Here is an 18,708-nt window from a genome sequence, read left to right as displayed (position 1 = left end):
CGTCCTCCCTGGACTGACCTATCCCCTTCCCAACTCCCTACCTACACTCACCTTTACTGGCTCCATCCCCGCCTCTTCGAACTGTTTGTTTCCTCTCCACCTATCCTCTCCTCTATCCCTCTTCTATCCGCCTCCCACTCTCTCCCTATTTATTTCAAAACCCACTTCCCCTCCCCCTTTTCTGATGAAGGGTCTAGGCCCGAAACGTCAGCCTCTCTGCTCCTATGATGCTGCTTGGCCTGCTGTGTTCATCCAGCTCTGCACCTTGTTGTCTCTGATATATTTTCTGTTAGTTTCTGCTAACTGTAATAACTGTTTTTGCTCAGTGGGGACTTTACACCTAGGGGGCATAGCCAAAAAAAAATGCCGTTCTTGCAGGAGTCAAATTAATAAACACTTCTTTAGACCAAGATTGATGGAAGTTCAAAGATGAGCAGGTTAGGTGGACTAGCCATCCTAAATTGCGTTGTAGTGTCCAGGGAAGCACATACTACGTGGATTAGCCATGGTAAATGCGAGGTTACAGGGATAGGATTGCTCGCCAGGTCTGGGTGGGATGTTCTTCGGAGGGTCACTGCAGACTCAACTTCTTGCACTGTAGTGATTCTAAGAGTCACAGAAGCAGGCCTTTCAGCCCAACTCATCCATGCCTAGGTTTCCCATTTGCCTGCATTTGGCCCATTTTTTTCTTCCACAAGTGAGAACTAACAACTGATTTAATGTCAATTTTAAAATTGTCATTGATAGTTTCTTTTTGTTTGTCATAGGCATTGAGAGATATAGGGCAAAGGCAGTGAGGAAGAGGAATTTCTTCCGAGGGTAGTGAATCTGTGAAATTCTATAGCGTGGAGCACTGTCAAGGTTGGATTGTCAAGGATATTCAAGGCCGAGATAGATTTTTACATCAGCAAGGGAATCAAGGGTTATATAGGAGGAAAAGGCAGGAAAGTGAAGTTGAAAATCAGATCAGCCATGATCTCACTGAATTACAGAGCAACTCAATAGACCAAATGTCTTGCTTCTGATCCTCATGGTCTTAAAAAACACAAGTCAAGCAATAAATAACAAGCAATACATAAAGTCTGTAACGCTCACAACCGGCAAAAATAATGTTGATGATGATAAAATACTACTTCAATAATATAAATCCAATTTTCACGATTCTATCCATAAAATACTTAACAAATTTAGTGCAGGACAAATTTCATCAAGTTCACAGGCCCTTCAAAGCTAGTTCTGTTTTCTGTTGCAGATATTTTCTTTTTAAAGCAATTGTCTATATGTTGTAAACATCACATTCCTTTTGAGCTAAATATCCTTTTAGAAAATTGCTATATTTCTATTATTCAAAAATATTTCATTGCAATTAAAAACATCACAACACATAAATAATGACAAATGAAAAATAGCTTCTAATGGCTTCAAACCGAGATTTAGACTGGTCTTGGTCTCAAATCACAACACATTTGCTAATTAGTTCCTGGGATGCAGCTTTGCGGGCAGGGTTTGCATTTATTATCCATTCCATTTTGGACTGAATAACTGCATTCTAAGAAGGACATTCTAAAGGCAGCTAAGAGCTGACTGTGCAGCTGTGCAACTAAAGTTAACTTTAGGTCAGACTGGACAAGGACAGGTTTCCTTAGAGAACCAGTTGTGCTTTTAAAGTAATCTGAAAACTCCAAAGTCACTTATATGGATAGCATGTGCAAAATATAGTGTAATTCAACTTCTCAAACCATTAGAATGAGATTTAGTACAGGTTCTCTGGATCATTAGGTTGGTATCATTATCGCTACATTATTGTACTCGCACGTTACATTTGCTTTGTTTCCAGAAGGCATTTGAGAAGGTGCCTCACGAAAGGCGAATATAGAAAATTAGAGGTCATGGTGTAGGTGTTAAGTATTTGCATGAAAAGATAATTGGATGGCAGTCAAGAAACAGCATGTATAAATGCGTCTTTTTCAGGTTGGCAGGGTGTGAAAAGTGGAGACCTTCAGGGGTCGGCAGTGAGGCTCCAACATTTTTTTTTACAATTTATATCTAATGACTTAGATGAGGTGAACAAGAATATGATAGCTAAATTCACAGCTGATATAAAAGATGGCAAAATATATTGAAGGTTTAAGGTATTTGCAGATGCATATAGATAAGCTGAGTGAGTGGACAACAGTTCGGAAGATGGAGTATAACAAGGAAAAATGTGAAGTTGTTCAGTTTGGCAGGAAGAAATTTAACTAAAGGGAGTACGACTGAAATCTGAGGTGCAGAGGGATCTAGGTGGTTCAGTGCCCAAGTCAAATAAAAGTTGTATGCAGATATTGCACATAATCAAGGTGATAAATGGGGTGCTATCCTTTATTATGAGAGGCAGTGAATATAAATGTAAGAATATTATACATACAGGGCATTGATGAGATATTTCAAATACCATGTGCAATTTTGGTCTCTATTTAACAAAGGATGTAAATGCATTGGAGGAAGTTCAGAGAAGTTTACTAGATTAATACCAGGAATGAATGGTGTTTTTTTTAAAATTAAGAAACATTGCATAGCCTGGGTTTGTCTCCATTAAAATTTAGTAAAACGAAAGGTGACCTGATTGATGTGAATAAGATTCTGAATGGTCTCAACAAGATGGATGTGGAAAGGAAGTTTCCCCACGAGAGGAAACTAGGGGGCGCTGTTTTAAAATTAGGGGTTTCCTTTTTAGGACAGAGATGATTAGAATTGTTTTCTCTTAGAAGATGGTAGAAACAGGTTCATTGAATAATTTTAAGGCAGAGGTAAACAGATTCTCATTAGGCAAAGGAACCTAAAAAGGTCATCAGGGGTAGATATGAATGTAGATTTTGAAATGCTAACAGATCAGCCACGATCTTATTGCATTGCAAAGCAGGCTTGAAGGGCCAAATGGTCTATTTCTGCTCTCAATTCAAATGTTTGTTAATTTTCTATATCTTTATGGATAAATGCAATGTGTATTTCATGTTCTATAACATACCAAAGCAGTTCACAGGAGCTTTCACAAACTTGACATCAACAATATAAGGAGATGGACAGGCAGATGACCAAAACAGGATAAAAGTGGTAGATTTCAAGGATAGTTTAAAGGAGGAAAGAATTAAAGGGGTGAAGACGTTATGTGTGTTAGTATTCGAAGGAGCAATCACCAAAGAGCAATTAAAATTGATGATGTGCCAGAAATGGAGAGAAGCACATAATCTGAGGACTGAGGACTAACAATTCTGAGGAATGGTCACTGGACCCATAATGTTAGGTCTCTTTTTTCCCCTTCATAGATACTGCCAGACCTGCTGAGCTTTTCCAGCAACTTTGTTTTTGTTCATAATCCGAGGACTGAATGATGTTAGACAGAGGAAGGCCATGGAAATGAAGGGTTATGAAAACAAGAACAGAAAATCTCAGCATTTCATAAACAGGAGCTAGTATGGAGTAAGTGAATTCAATGGTGTGGGTGAATAGGAAGTTGAAAGATTTAGAAATCTGCCAACCCTATCTGGCCTGGCATACACGCAACTCCAGAAAAACAGCAATGTGCTTGAATCTTAACTCTCTGAAACGGCCTCCCAAATCACTCAGTTCACAGGCATTTAGGGATCAGCAACATAGCTGATCTGACCAGTAATACACACATTCCATGAAAGAATAATAAGAAAATTACAGTGCCTTTTCTTTATCTTACAGAGAATGGCACTGCAACAAAACTGCATTAAAAAGTGCTGGGCAATTTAATTATTCCATTCAGACAGTGTACGCATGACTAATATTAAGGGTTAATTGTTTTTAAGTGCACATTACATATCTTTTCTAGGTAACCCACTTCATCTCCAATCCTTTTCCAACAAATATTAACTGCTTCACTACCATGCAGTCTTCAAGCGAATTGGTCACCAGCTAATTAAATTTAATGACAACATCTTTAATTACCTAGCATACACTGCACAGTTTAATTTTTTTTAAAACTTGGTACTATGGCATACGGTTAGCAACCTCAGAAGATATGCTTGTATTTTCATAGGTGCGCATGCATCATAAAAATGTACATTTTAAGTTTTTAGATAAGCAGGAAAGCTATACAAGAAAACAATGCAAATAGTGTATAAATGTTATTTTAAAAAACTGCAGGTGTTGGAAATCAGAAACAAAAATAGAAATTGCTAGAAAAAGTCAGCAGGTCTGGCAATGTATGTGGAGAGAAAGCAGAGTTAACAGTGGGTTCCAGTGACCTTTCTTCAGAATGAATTGCTAGTTTTTCCAGCAATTTCTGTTTTTGTTATAATTATTTTTTCAGTATTAACTTCCTAGGACCGAATAGATTATTGTTGTCTTTCACGTCAGCTAGAAAAAGCAATCATCCCTGTATATCAGCAGATCAATGTTCGAAATAAAAACACTTCTCAAAGAGGGGCAAATGGTGATAAAAATTACTAGGATCGTAATACAAACTCCACCTTTTTCATTAACTGTTTCAGACTAAACTAGATTGATCAAAACTACAGGATGCCCATCAAACCCCAGATCCATACTGCCTACATTAAAAAACCTGCCCTTTCCAACTCCATAACATTGCTCAACTCCACCCTTAACTTGGCTGAACCACCTAAATTCTTGTCCATGTCAGTTTTCCCTAGGTTTGATCATTCCAATACTTGCCTGCCTGGTTTTGTATTTGTGAAATCAAATTCACCTGAATTCTGCTGCCCATAGATTATCGTCCATTAAGTCCTGTTCACCCCATTTCTATTGGTCTATAAAGACTTCCCCTCCTTCAATGCCCAAACCACACAATGATTCAAAATGAAAAATTTTATTTCTCTTCATGATCTTGCTCCTCCAATCCTGAAACCCAGTAGTATAACAGTTTTAGTTCTAGTCTAGTAATTTTTAGTTCATATTCTACCATGGGTAGCTGTGAATTTAATTAACCTGATAATATCCTACAGATTTGCACACTAGTTGACAAGTAACATGATTTGTATACTATGAATGGGAAGGAGGAACTTCAAATGAAATAAATCTGGAACTAACTGAATAATCATTTTAATGTCCAGACTGAATTACAGGGAAAAGGCAGGAAATGTGCACCAAATTAAAATTCACAGAAAACTGGTGCAGACAGTTGGGACAAATGGCCTCATTCTTTGCTATAACAATTCTGTGATTAGACTATTGTGGCAAATAAAATGTGTGTAGAATTCAAGAGTAGTGAATTTTGGGATTATACTGACATCTCAAGATTGTAGACAAAGTTTACTTACAGCGATGCATTTTTGTGCGATACCCAAAACTGAACAAATATTTAAGAAGGTGCAGACGATAAAGACTGATCCAATACAACAGGTGGCAACAGCAAGAAGCCCAAACACTGGAGCCCACTTTATTTCAGACATCTTAAAATATTCTCTGGTAAATACACAGCAAGTGTTGCACATTACCTCAAAATAAACCAATTAAAGAAAGACAGGAGGATATGAATTTGCATTAGCATAAAGGAACTTATGATACATCCTATAGGTCCCAACGCTCACCGAAGCGTAAACATTAGTTTGGGCCAGTTAACCTGAATGACTGGGTTCTGCCCAATAAAATCTCTTGAAACTAAAACTTAAAAACTGTTTGGGCTTTTCTATCCCTATCATTTATACATGCTGATTCAGTTATCACTTGAGTGCCAACGTCAAAAAAACAAAAAGCTTATACAATGTTTTGAAAGGTTATGATTCTATATAAAAATATAGATTGACAAATAGTTCTAGGTACCAGTAATGTCCAAATTGATTTCACAAAGACGGTCCCGCATAGTCAAAGGGAATAAAATTTTCAGAATGAACAGGAGTTATACTGAACTTGAAATGTTAACTTTTTGTCTCCACAGAAACTGCCAGACCTGCCAAATTTCTACACCATTCTGTGTTTGTTTCACATTTCTAGCATCCACAGTATTTTGCTTTTAATGAAGGTTAGAGTGATTTCTGAAACAGGCAATTTGAAAATATTTCAACTGTGCCTCACCTCAGGATTAGTGCACTGTACTTTCCTTGGAAGCTGATTTATAATGAATGAAAATTACAATCAATAGGTATTATAATGCACTAAAGTTAAAGAAAATACATGTAAGGATTATCTTGGCAATTTCTCATATTTCATAAAGTAAAGTGACATATATACATACGCTCCATTGGTACCCCTAATGTGTTAAATGAGCTGAAAAAAATGGGTATTACCTATTACTGAAGCATATGGTTTTGGGCAGAGAAAGAACAAAGCGCTATTCCTCACAAGCAACACAAATTTTACAACAGGTAAGTCATGCTTCAAGACAAAGTTTGCAAATATTTTTAAACAATAACATATACATGCATACAAAGATACTATATGTGCATTTTCAACAAACTATCCTTTGCTTCTGTCCAATTTGAAATGCAATAAAACTACAGGAATTTAATAAGTACATACAATAATACTTAAAGAACTACTTTTATCTTGTACAGTTGTTTTATTTGTCATGTCTTTTAAAAAGTCGGAAGAGAGGACGGCTGAGCAGAACAACCAGCATGTAGTTTAGGAACTGGTGACAGGCATCCAGCGCGTGTACCTTAATAGTTTACTAATGTCAATTATAGTATGGAATCTCAACAGTTCAATCTTTCATTTAGAATTCAGACAGATTCTGTGTCCAACACCAATTTTTAACAGAAAATACACTTAGCCATGTGTTTTAAATAGAGAACAGAAATGAAACTTACTGAGTGGCAAAATGTGGTTACTTCCTGCTCAAAAGCCGTAAAATCCTGCTGGCATTTCCTTGGAGTCTCCCCTCGAAGAAGTATTCACATTTTTTCCCAAAATTTTTTGCTTTGACAAGTTGAACATAAACAATGTGGTTTTCAAAAAAACTTATCATAAATTACATGTGCACAAGAAACATACAAATACCTCATCTGGCAAACCAGCCAAAATTGACAGAAACACACTGCACAGCTGCAATAAGTCGTTCTTTCCCTGTCTCAACTCATCCGAATGCTCCAGACTTTTCCCTTACTTTAAGAGAAAGCCCAAAAGATGCACTTCCTGCAATTCGATGTTTGCCTCTGCAAAGTCTGTGTCCAATTATCAATTCTAAATGACAACTTAGGGAGAGAGGGAGAGAGAGAAAAAAAAGAGGCCGCCTCAGTGGGGAACTGAACAGCCAGTTGGCTGTAGAACAAATCTATTAGGTCTTGTTGCTCTGGGCTAATGCCAGCACCTGGAGCAGACCAACCCTTTTCAACAGAACAGAATGTTATTCATTTTGGTACAAGTTCTGAAGTGTGTCATTCAACAAATCAGAAAAAGAAGTTCACACACCCATTTCACAGAAATACAGAAATAGGGAGGACAATGACCGGAACTTTACATTGATTTGGACAGATTCAACCTTTCATTAAAAGGAAACCTGGGATTTAATCAACTACTAAACTAGTTGGGAAAGTACATTTAGAAGCAATTAGAAAGTGGATTTAGGTATCATTTTTATTTATAATATACAATTCCCTTACAAAAAATTTGTAACTTGGATTGCCCATCCCTCTTCAGAAGGGCTTAGCAGCAACGAGTGCAACCGATTCCCCTCAAATCATATGGTAGATTCAACAGCACCAATGGCAATATTCTTGTAGGCTTAACAGGAGTGGTTTGAAAGTTGTGAACTAAGACGTTCATTTCTGTTGCAGTGCTTCTGCAATGCCTCAAGGTATCAACAGGTCACCAAATAAAAACTCAGCTGGCAAGCTCATTCATAAATGAAAAATGATGATTCCAATAAATATTAAATTTTCTAGCGTTAAATTTTCTAGCGTCAATCAGGCTATTTTTTCGGAAAACAAAAGGAAACTGTTCCACTTAAAAAGGTAACTCTTCATGCATTTCAACAATTCTATTGTCAGCTATCTGCAAAGCAAAATGTACCTATATTTCCTTTTTGGGTTTTATTTTGCAACAGAACATGGGCAGCACAATTAAACATGCATTAATCTTCATTTGGATGCTTCAAATTATTTCTTTTCATTGTGTAATTGAACTTCAGAAACACATTCATGGCTGCAATCTTCAGACTGGTTCACATGTTTCTCATTCACTCCATCTGGTGGTTCTGTTGAGAAACGTCAAAGCTAACCTAAACACAGCAAGAGCGTTTTCTTATCTACGTAAGTTTACTGCACATAAGGGCATTATGTTGACCATTATTGTAATGGACAGCAAGTTCAATAGAATGATTTGTACGCTATTTGCGTCTCAATAGGGAAGTTGTGGTTTTCGGAAAAGAAGGAAAATGTAAAGCAAAAATAAGCTATATAAAAATAATTCACAGCTTCAAGATAGGTTCTTATCAAACTGCTCTAAACTATGAATGAAGCTCGGTTTCTTTGGGTCGTCATAAGAAGTTGCATAAATACAAATGCAATATGTTTTCATGAATATGATCATGAGGGCACACGGCAGAATCAAACATGTACCCATAAAGCTGTCAAGTTGTGAACGTCTTTTAAGAAACAAAACCTGCCTTTCTTACCCATTCAATCCCAAGTCAACTTCCTGGATTCTCAACTGCCCCATCACACAGTTTCACTCAAAATATAACAGCTCAAGATAGCAACTTGGAACGCCTCACCAGCAACATCCATACTCAAAGAATTAGTAATTTTTAAAACCTGCACTAGAGTACCAGGGCATACTTCAGATTGCCTGTAGCTCAGTGCTCATTAACACTTGGAAAACCAAGTTAATAATACATTTTAATTTTCTCCAATTCAAGACAACATCTCCTTAAAATTATTTGATTGAGCACTTCAAAAAAAGCATTCCACAAATGTGTTATTCTGCAAGGCATCAGTTTGGGACAGCCAATAAAAGCATTAGCAGCACTATTTTCCTGGCAGCCAAGGAAGTTCATGTCATTTATTTATGTCTTTATACATAACACATGCACAAACACACACCCTAATATACAATAAGCATATCACAATTGGCTACCAGTACCATGGTAAGGAAAAGCTATTTTAAGTTATGATACCCCATCAATTATTATACAGCTTCCACAAGTAAACCAGATATGGTCAGGGCCAGTCTGTTCCTGGTTTTAAGGCGCACACAGCAATAAATGTAGAGTGGGGTAAACAAAAATGACTCGCATGCCTCATTTGTGCATTGGAATGGAATTCATGTTTTTGAAAAAAGGAAGGAATGTAGAGACAGTTTACGTAAAAAAAAAAAGCAGATTTTTTCTGAAGGAGGGTCTAGGCTCAAAACGTCAGCCTTTCTGCTCCTCTGACGCTGCTTGGCCTGCGGTGTTCATCCAGCTCTACACAGTGTTATCTCAGATATTACAAGAATCTGAATGCATTAATCTCATGCATCTGCAATACCTAAATATTGCCACCACCTACTTCAACATAAATCAAGGAAGATCTAGCACAGTTAAAATAAAACAGTCTTATTCCTTTCAGCGTTCAATCATTTGATTGCAAATATTACAACTACAAATCAGGTGTCTTTAGGGTAGTCCACGAACAAAGAAATTGGATAGTCTTGTGAATAGTCCATTTTCAGATCGAATATTGCAACTTTTTAAAAAATGCTAGCTGCAAAGCTTTAGTCTTCGACACAATGAAGGTTAGATGATTGAAAAAATATTGCAGTTATCCGAGTACAAGTGATAAGGTTAAGGTTATCAGCTAAAATGTATCTACAATACTTAAAAGTAGATTAAGGTTAACATCTATAGATGAAGGTAAGATCTTTGCATGCCAATTACATCTTCAAGTTTCGCTTTGAGCGTGAAGAGAATGAAACTCGAAAGTTGGATTCAACAGCTATGACTACTTCTGGAGCTGAACGGTTACTGTCTGCCTGTACAGATCAACATAGCGTCTGAAAGATAGGATTTACGTTCCTCCCTAGGTCTATTGTATGATACTTACAGGTTCCCTGGTCACATTTAGCAGAGTGACGTTGATTGCTATGCGTCATCCTTCTTATGTTCATTTTGCATGAGAACGCTCTCTATTATGTCTCTCAGGATTTTGAGAAGGGATTCTGTACTAAATAGGTTTCATAACCTGTTTTAAATCGGCTCTGTTCCCTCTAATTTTTTCTGTTGCTGTGCAACCCTCCTAGGTCCATGTGCTGCAACGACTTCTGGAATCAGAAGTCAATGCATCCACATGCCAATTGGTGAGCACAGCCCCTTCAAGCAACTGTGCAAGCACACATCTTGGAGGGAACATAAGTTAACACATCTGAAGCGAGAATGAAGTGTTGTTCAAGCAGGTAAAGTTAATAACATCGAAGTCATTTTGGTCTCTCATTCTTCCAAAGGCTTTAAATTCTCATACCTTTACAAGGTTATATTTTGTTAGCAGGGGTTAATTAAACTCTAAATATCTCCTTTGGTTGATGTTGAGATGACAATTGGCTTTGAAACTGCCCAATGTTACAGATGGTTGTCTGCTATGACTTCAACTTGAAAGGACTTTCAAAACTTAAATTAGAGGTTTTCTTTCCAAGTTACTAATTTTACAATAATAATAATGTTCAGAAATTTCTTTACAAATCTATAATATCAGAATTGTACGGTTGTGACAGCAAGAGATTTTAGAGTATACAATACAATGCAGGCAGGCATAAAGAATATGCTGTAGGACTCATCTGGATAAGCACTCAAATTCAAAGCCTGCCTTTTGTTTCACCCTTGAAAAGTTGTCCTTTATTATCCCACACAGCTGATGACTTAAGGCTGTGTGGTTTTCTGTCACTTAGCAGGGAGTGGCCAGTTTCACTCAGAAATAGGAGATAGCAAGAACTGCAGATGCTGGAAATCAGCGTCGATACAGTGCATAGCTGAAGGAATATAGCAGGTCAAGTAGTAGAGGAGCAGGAAAGTTGACGTTGAGTCAGGACTCTTTATTAAGCCCTGAAGGAGGGCCCTGACCAGAAATCAGGCTCTTCTGATGCTGCCTGACCTGCTGTGTTCCTCTAGCTCCACACTGTATTGATTCTTCACTCAGAAATAAACTCATTTGTATGCAACCGCAATATTCAATACACTAGCCTTAAGACAGACAAAACAATGCCAAGGGGAGAAAAACTCCCTCAGCCGAATGAAAACTTTATTTTTAAAACCGTTCAAAGCAACAAAAAACAAACAAATATTCAAAAGGAATATTCAAGAGGTATAATGATGTGACTGCAATAATAACATTACTACACAGTACAAGAGCATTCTTACTGTTAAATTATCTTGGACACAAGTATGGTTTAGAGTTATAAAGGAAAACAACGTCTTCAGTGCAATGTTTCATGATTGACTCTGGTTTCACATCAAAACCTTCAAACGTTTTATAGATTTCTAGGAAACTGCCTTTTCCATTATACTCCTTTGACTCCGTTATCTATCTTAAATCCAACTTCATTTGTTTCTCATTTCCCCTTTCTTTGACTTATCCTAACTTAGCAGATTGTTTGCCACAGCATCTCTCAGGCTTGGATCTCTCCAGAGAGAGTTTTCAATGCTTATTCCAGAAAGCTTCACCAGCTCTACGTTGCTCAGCTCTTTAGTTGGCACAATTTGGGGTCCTCTACATAGGTCTGTGAACAACCACAAATCAATGTGAGATCACAGGATAATAGGTTTTGGGACAGGATAAGGAATAACAGGAGAACATTGAAGAAGATCTTGCTGTCACTTACAATTATGTGAAAAGGAAGAAAAAGGTAACAGTAAACCTAGGCCCGGGAGTCCGAGGCTGGGGAAATTATAATAGGGAATCAGAAAGTGCCAGAACAGTTGAACAAATACTTTGCAGTCTTCACAGTAGAAGACACTAACAGCATTCCAAAAATATGTACTAAATAATAGTGACTGAGGTGAAATAAATATAATGTATATCACTAGAGAAAAAGTACTACCAAAACTAATAGGCAAGTCCCTTAGACCTGATGGGTTGTTTACTAGGATTTTAAAGGAGGTGGCTACAAGATAGAATATGCACTGGCAGCAATCTTCTGAGAATGCTTAGATTTTGGGAAAGTCCCAGAGGATTGGAAAACTGCCAATGTAACACTTATTTAAAAAGGGAGACAAACAAAATGCAGGTAACTATAGATCAGTTAGCTTAACATCTAATTGGGAAAATTTGTGTTATTATAAAGGATGTAATAACTGAACATTTAGAAACACACAACATAATTAAGCAGAGTCTGCAATGCATCATGAAGGGGAAATCATGTCTGACAGATTTATTTCTTTGAAGAGATAATTAGCAAGGTAGAGCCTACTTCTGTTCCTATGTCTTCCAGTCTCAAGAATCCAGGAGTAACATTGCTGGTCATTGTAGGTCAGCATGTTTGACAGATAGCTTTAGGACCAATAAGAAGAACACCATATTCCAACACCCATCACCAGGATCTCATAGTCAGTGTGGTTTTGGAATTTATATTTATTGCAAGTGCCCTTGGGAGTCTTGCATGGATCATATCAGACTTGAAACGTTAATTCTGTTTCCCTCCCTCCACAGATGCTGGCATTCTCAAGTTTCTCCAGTATTTTCTGTTTTATTTCAGTTTTCCAGCATCCGTAGTATTTAGTTTTAACCTTGAACTAAACCTTTATTAAGCTAGTTACACTGCTAGTCACTACTTGCTCTGTCTCTTATTTTTGGTATATTCTTCAAAGTGGTAAATATTTATTCTTATACGATTTCCGAAGATGTTAATCTGAACGTCCCCAAGATGAAGGTCCCCTAAAACCTGGCCCAGCAATGTGGAGTGAACCCCTAATCGTCAAGGTCCATGGGGAGACCTTAGAGGAATGTTAACCACTTCCATACCTTGGGAGTGTCCTGTTGGCCACAGCAGCAATTCACGAAAAGATCCAGCATAGTCTCCAGCGTGCTAGTGCAGGCTTTGGCTTCTTGAGGAAAAGGGTACTCAAGAACAACATCAGATCTGATAACAAGATAAGTTCAGAGCCGTGGAGGTTCCCACCTTCCTAAATGGCTCCGAGATATATGCTGTCTACAGCAGACACTTCCAGTCCGCATGACCAACACAAGACTCCCAAGTAGGTGCTCTACTCCCAGCTTCGAAATGGAAGGCCAGCCCCAGGTGGACAGATGCAGCGCTTTAGGTATACCACGAAGGCCTCACTGTTGAAGTGTGGCTTTCCCACAGACACCTGGGAATCACTGTCCCAAAACCGTCCAAAAAGTGGAGGGGGAGCATCCGAGAAGACACAAAGCACCTTGACACTTGCCATCAGGAAACAGCGGAAGGCAGGCAAAAAAAGTAAAAGGAGCATGCTGCTACACCAACGTCTCACCCACCTCTTCCCGGGACCACCATCTGCCCCAAATGTAACAGAGCCTGCAGAAGCCCCATCGGTCTGTACAGCCATTTATGGACTCATCCTGAGTGGAGAGAGTTATCCTCGTCTGCGAGGGACCGCCAATGACGATATTAATCAAATATAGTAGCACAAGTCCAACATTTACATTCCCTCACGTTGTTGGGGAGGTGACAAAAACCATTACAAATCAGGCATGAAAAATACATAAAACAAAGACAAGGAAAGCAATAGGAAAATTACTACCCGCGAACCTACTGAGAACGGCTGAAAATAACTGCTCATCACTAAGTACGAAATGCTTACAAGTAAAAGGAAAAAAACCAAGCATCTTTAAAAAATCAATAATGGCTTTTTAATCTTTGTCTGCTCTAGCTTGGATTCTAAAGTAACTCATTCTCTCATTGGAAAAATAGAATGGAAAATTGCGCTCCAACAACTGTAACCTCGTAATGATATTTAAGAGTCAAAAGCCATCCATCTTAATAAAAACACAACTGATTTACCTATTATTTATTTTCTAAGAACTTTGTTCCTTCTGGAATTTGAAATCAAAATAAGAAATTCAACAACTCTGTGACTTGGTAAAATATATTACCAACAGGTAACTGTTAGGCCAATAGAAATAATCCCCAAGGGGCTATTAGGATTATTCCTTTTGCAAACCTATTTCTTCCTCTGTCTATGAGACACACACATTGTGAACAAAATATTGCCACTCAGAAGTCAAAAAAATTACTCATTAAAACAATTCATTTATTATTTGCTGTCCAAAGTGAAACAGAGGCATTTTCCTAATTGTCAGTACTTCTGATGTCACATTCCAAGAACCAGTCCGCATTCTAATGTTTCACTGTTGGAAGCAAACATTTGCTTACCTCCACTGTGACTCATGATATCTACTAACATGCACGGTTTCTGAACTTTCAAAGAAATCAAAAACACGTATGTACTTAAACAGGTAATAATAACAAAGACCACTTATCTGATTTTGCATCAAATAATGAAGTGTTTTTAAATCATGATTCAGCTCAATATTGCTTCTGTAATTATGTTGATGCACAACAGGTTAAAGAACTGCTCTCTCAAATATCATGTAACCAGCTGAACTTGCAGTTAACTAAACAATTAGACTGGCTGTTGTTGAGCGTTTGCCACAGGAGGAATCAAGCATCCCATACAACTAAACACCTTGCAAAGCCTGTTCAAAGATACTTTTGAATGTCAGCTCCTTTTGTAGTTAAAGCTGCTTACATTCAGTAGGACTTGATAGGTTAAGTAATTTCTAACAAGTTTTCTTTCTTCAAAACACCGAGTTAACCTGAAATCTCTTCGGATTGTTAGTTAAACCCAAGTTGTGCCAGCAATAATGGAAGGTTTAAAAGGAGATCTAAACTGTCTGCACATACCCTAGCCCAAAAATCTCCTGTCCACTTATCCCATTTACTTTTAGAACATATTTGGTCTTGACATCCCAAGTGCAATGTCACAAAATGCTGACTAATATAACAGAGTTAATTTATGAACTTAAAAAAGATAATGGATAAGTCATTAGAAATAAAACTAAAATACTGCAAATGCTGGAATTCTGAAACAAACAGAGTACTGGAGAATCTCAGCAGGTCTGGCTGTTTCTATGGAGAGAGAAACAATTAAAAGTTTCAAGTCTGCTATGACTTCTTCAGGCCAACTGGACTACTGCACAGAGCTTCAAGTATCCCACTTCAGACATGGTACAAGTCACAAAACGTACCCAAAAAAAGTGATATTTAAAGCAAGAAAATAAAGCAAAAAAAAAAGAATTGGATTATAGAATGACTAAATAGACATTCCACATCATTTATGTCCAAGCAACTTAAGTTTAGCTTTTATTATTTATTTTCCCTAAAAACTTGCTTAACTCAATCCTAGTTAAGTTCAACACAGCAATATTTAATATGACAATGAAAAGCAAGGTCAAAATTCATCAGCCATCAATTGACTGAATTCCCAACCTGTAACGTATGCTTACAAGAAGGGATGGGAAAATCTGATGGAGAATTTTGGCTACTCATCGTCCTTTTTGAGGCTAGCTAAGAATGATAGAGCTATAAAGTTGACATCAGTTATTCATCAACTTCAGAATTAATGTAGTTGAAGAGATTGAAAAAGGGGCAGAAAATGAGACAAACTGATTCAATTCAGCACCTTCAAAACTACAACTCCATTATTTAATTACATGACAAAGAGTCTATTCAGCCCACAGTGACTCAGTCAGCTCTTGCAAAAAGCAATTAAACTAGGGGAAAAAGAAGGGGTTTGAAGGCATTAATTGCTACAGTTCATACCAATATGCAGAAAGACCAAGCCAACATCCAGGCTTAAGCAAATAAGGAACAAATTAACTCATGCCCAAATGACAGTGTCCAATGTCCAATGTCCAACAAGAGAAAATCTAACTTATCACCCTTTTGACATTCAATGGCATTATTGTAATAGAATTCTCCAGCTATCAACATTCTAGGATAACCATTAATCAGAAACTGAACTGGACTAGCTATAACAATATGGTAGCTACAAGAGCAGGTCAAAAGCTAGGAAATCTGTAGCAAGTAACTCACCTCCCATCTCCCCGATATCCATCCATATACAAGGTACAAGTCAGGACTGTGATACAAAACTCTCCACTTGCTACTCCAACAATATTCAAGAAAGTTGACACCACTAAAGCAGCTCACTTCATTTGTACATTGTCCACTACCTTCAATATTCATTCCCTTCAATACCAATGTACAGTGGCAGCATTGTGTACATCTACAGACGCACTGCAGAGATTCACCAAGGCCTTTCCAACAGTATGTTCCAAACCTGTAATCTCTATCACCAAAAGGACAAGGTCAGGAGATGCATGAAAATACTATTACTTGAAAGGTACCCTCCATCCTGACTTTGAACTGATGTAGGAAGGCTTTCTTTCAGAAATGTAAGACCCTGTCTGAGCATTTGGTCCCTAGCAGGCTTTCCTCCAACTCAGCTCAATGAAACAAAACCTCTCCATGCCAGGGTCTATAGGAGAGCAATCATTTATCAACAGTCGAACGATTTCTCGGAAGCTTTGTTTAAAATAAAAACTCCAAATTCCAGTGAACTTCCAATTACCTCTTTTAAAGAAACCACTCTAGGTATGTACACAAAACTCAGATTGCTTTTTGCAAAATTCTTCAAAACGTATGTCCTCTGTGAATATTAACAATAATACAAAAAATAAGGCATCTTTCTAACACTAGACACAGAGTCATACAGCATGAAAACAAACCATTTGGTCCAACTCGTCCGTGCTGACTGGACATCCCATCAAGCCTAGTCCCATTTGCTAGCATTTGGCCTGCATCCCCCTAAACCTTTCCTATTCACATACTCATCCAGAAGCCTTTTAAATGTTGTAAAAACCAAAAGAACTGCAGATGTTGTAAATCAGGAACAAAAACAAAGTTGCTGGAAAAGCTCAGCAGGTCTGGCAGCATCTGTGAACGAAAAAACAGAGTTGACGTTTCGGATCTGGTGACCCTTCCTCAGAACATTTTAAATGTTGAAATTGCACCCACCTCCAACACTTCCTCTAGCAGTTCATTCCACAGGCACACCATCATCCATGAAAAAAAGTTGCCCCTTTTAAATCTTTCCCCTCTCACCTTAAATCTATGCCTTCTAGTTTTGGACTCCCCCATCCTCAGAAAAAGACCTTAGCTATTCACCCTATCCATGCCCTTCTGATTTTATAAACCTTTATAAGGTCACTCCTCAGTGTCCCACAATCCAGGGTAAAAAGCCCCAGCCTAGTCAGCCTCTCCCTATAAATTCAATCCCTCCAATCCCAGCAACATTCTTGTAAATCTTTTCTGCACTTCTCAAAGTTTAACATCTTTCCTATGGAAGGGCGACCAGAATTGTATGCAGTATTCCATCCCAACTCCTACACTCAATGTTTTAATCAATGAAGGCAAGCATGCCAAACACTTTCTACACCAACCTGTCTACCCGCAACTTCACTTTCAAGGAACTTTGCACCTGCACCCCTGAGGTCTCTTTGTTTGGCGACATTCCCCAAGGGCCCTTCCATTAACCATATATGCCTGCCCTGGTTGGTCTTACCAAAATGCAATGCCTCACATTTATCTAAATTAAACTCCACCTGACACTCCTTGGCCCATTAGCCCAGCTGACCAATTACACTGTTTTACTTGCATAGAAATCTCTCCCACTAATTGATATTTACGGGACAGTTGAAATTTTATTTTCATACATCTTGGCAGCAGCAAAGTACCTATCACTGTAGCTCCAATTCTAAATGGCAAACATGAACAAATTTGTTTACTCGTTCATGTTGTGGGCTGCCAAAAACACCTAGATCATCAATTCCTTACTGTTTCGTGAATTGTTTCCTGTGCATGGAATGTAACTTTTTTTAAAGCATTAAATAACCTACAAAGATAACTGGCTGAATATGTAACATTGCATTCATATAAATCCAATCAAATCTTTTTAACATTTTTCCTCAATCTGAGCTTTACATTCTCTTTCAGACTTAGCATACAGATACACAAGTGCAATGGAAAATAGATAGCCCACAGATTGAGAAGTTACTAGTTTTTTTTTTAGAAAGTTCTTAGAATTCTGCTAAACTACTGGAGACTCTACCTGTTTAAAATTGGGCAATAATGATCATCTTTAGTTTGATTTCCACCTGTCAGCTGCAATTGAAATTTTCAGTCCCAGAACAGATTCTTCTGGGATACTAGCCAAAAATCAAGGCCAGACAGCTGGAGGGGAAATAGGCCAGGATGGTGAGCACGGGGCAGGAAGTTTGGCCTGCTGGCTGAAGTTTAGATCCAAGCAGCCAGATCTATTGTATTACTAGCCAAGCAGGAAACTGATCAAATTTTTATAGTAAAGCAAACCAGCTCTATTGTGAACCTCCTCCCCAAAGACCATAGCTTACATCAGTGGGGCCTTTAAGGGAGACAAGAGGAAGCGGGGATCTTACAATATACGTCAGAACAACAGTATTCTGGGTCATGAGTTGAAAGCTGCAACAGCTTCTTTTACTGTAGGCAGATTATGTTACCACAAATTAAATCGTAATGTATTATTGTGCATTTGCATCATCACTAGCCAGATGGGTGTAACACTTTACAAACTCAAAGTTATAATAAGCCACTTCAAAACTGGGATAACAAGGTGTAGAGCTGGATGAACACAGCAGGCCAAGCAGCAGAGGAGGAAGGCTGACGTTTCGGGCCTAGACCCTTCTTCAGAAATGG

General features: G+C 38.0%; 1 protein-coding gene across 7 annotated transcripts in view; it reads right to left on the bottom strand.

Moving 5' to 3' along the window:
- The window catches only part of LOC109917771 (protein tyrosine phosphatase type IVA 3-like), a 121,435-nt gene that overhangs the window by 58,976 nt on the left and 43,751 nt on the right, over positions 1-18,708 (bottom strand). For 2 of the 7 annotated variants that reach the window (XM_048596101.1, XM_020517618.2), the window contains exon 1: positions 6,774-7,393. The exons of 3 other annotated variants lie outside the window; for them this stretch is intronic. The gene's annotated coding sequence lies outside the window, so the exon portion shown is untranslated. Of the gene's footprint in view, positions 1-6,773; positions 7,399-18,708 lie in introns of those variants that run through there. 2 more of the 7 variants (XM_048596102.1, XM_048596106.1) reach the window with 2 other exon arrangements.

This window comes from Rhincodon typus, chromosome 4 (genome assembly GCF_021869965.1).
Source record: "Rhincodon typus isolate 14 chromosome 4, sRhiTyp1.1, whole genome shotgun sequence".
NCBI classification, from domain to species: Eukaryota; Metazoa; Chordata; class Chondrichthyes; order Orectolobiformes; family Rhincodontidae; genus Rhincodon; species Rhincodon typus.
This window is presented reverse-complemented; position numbering and strand designations above follow the sequence as displayed.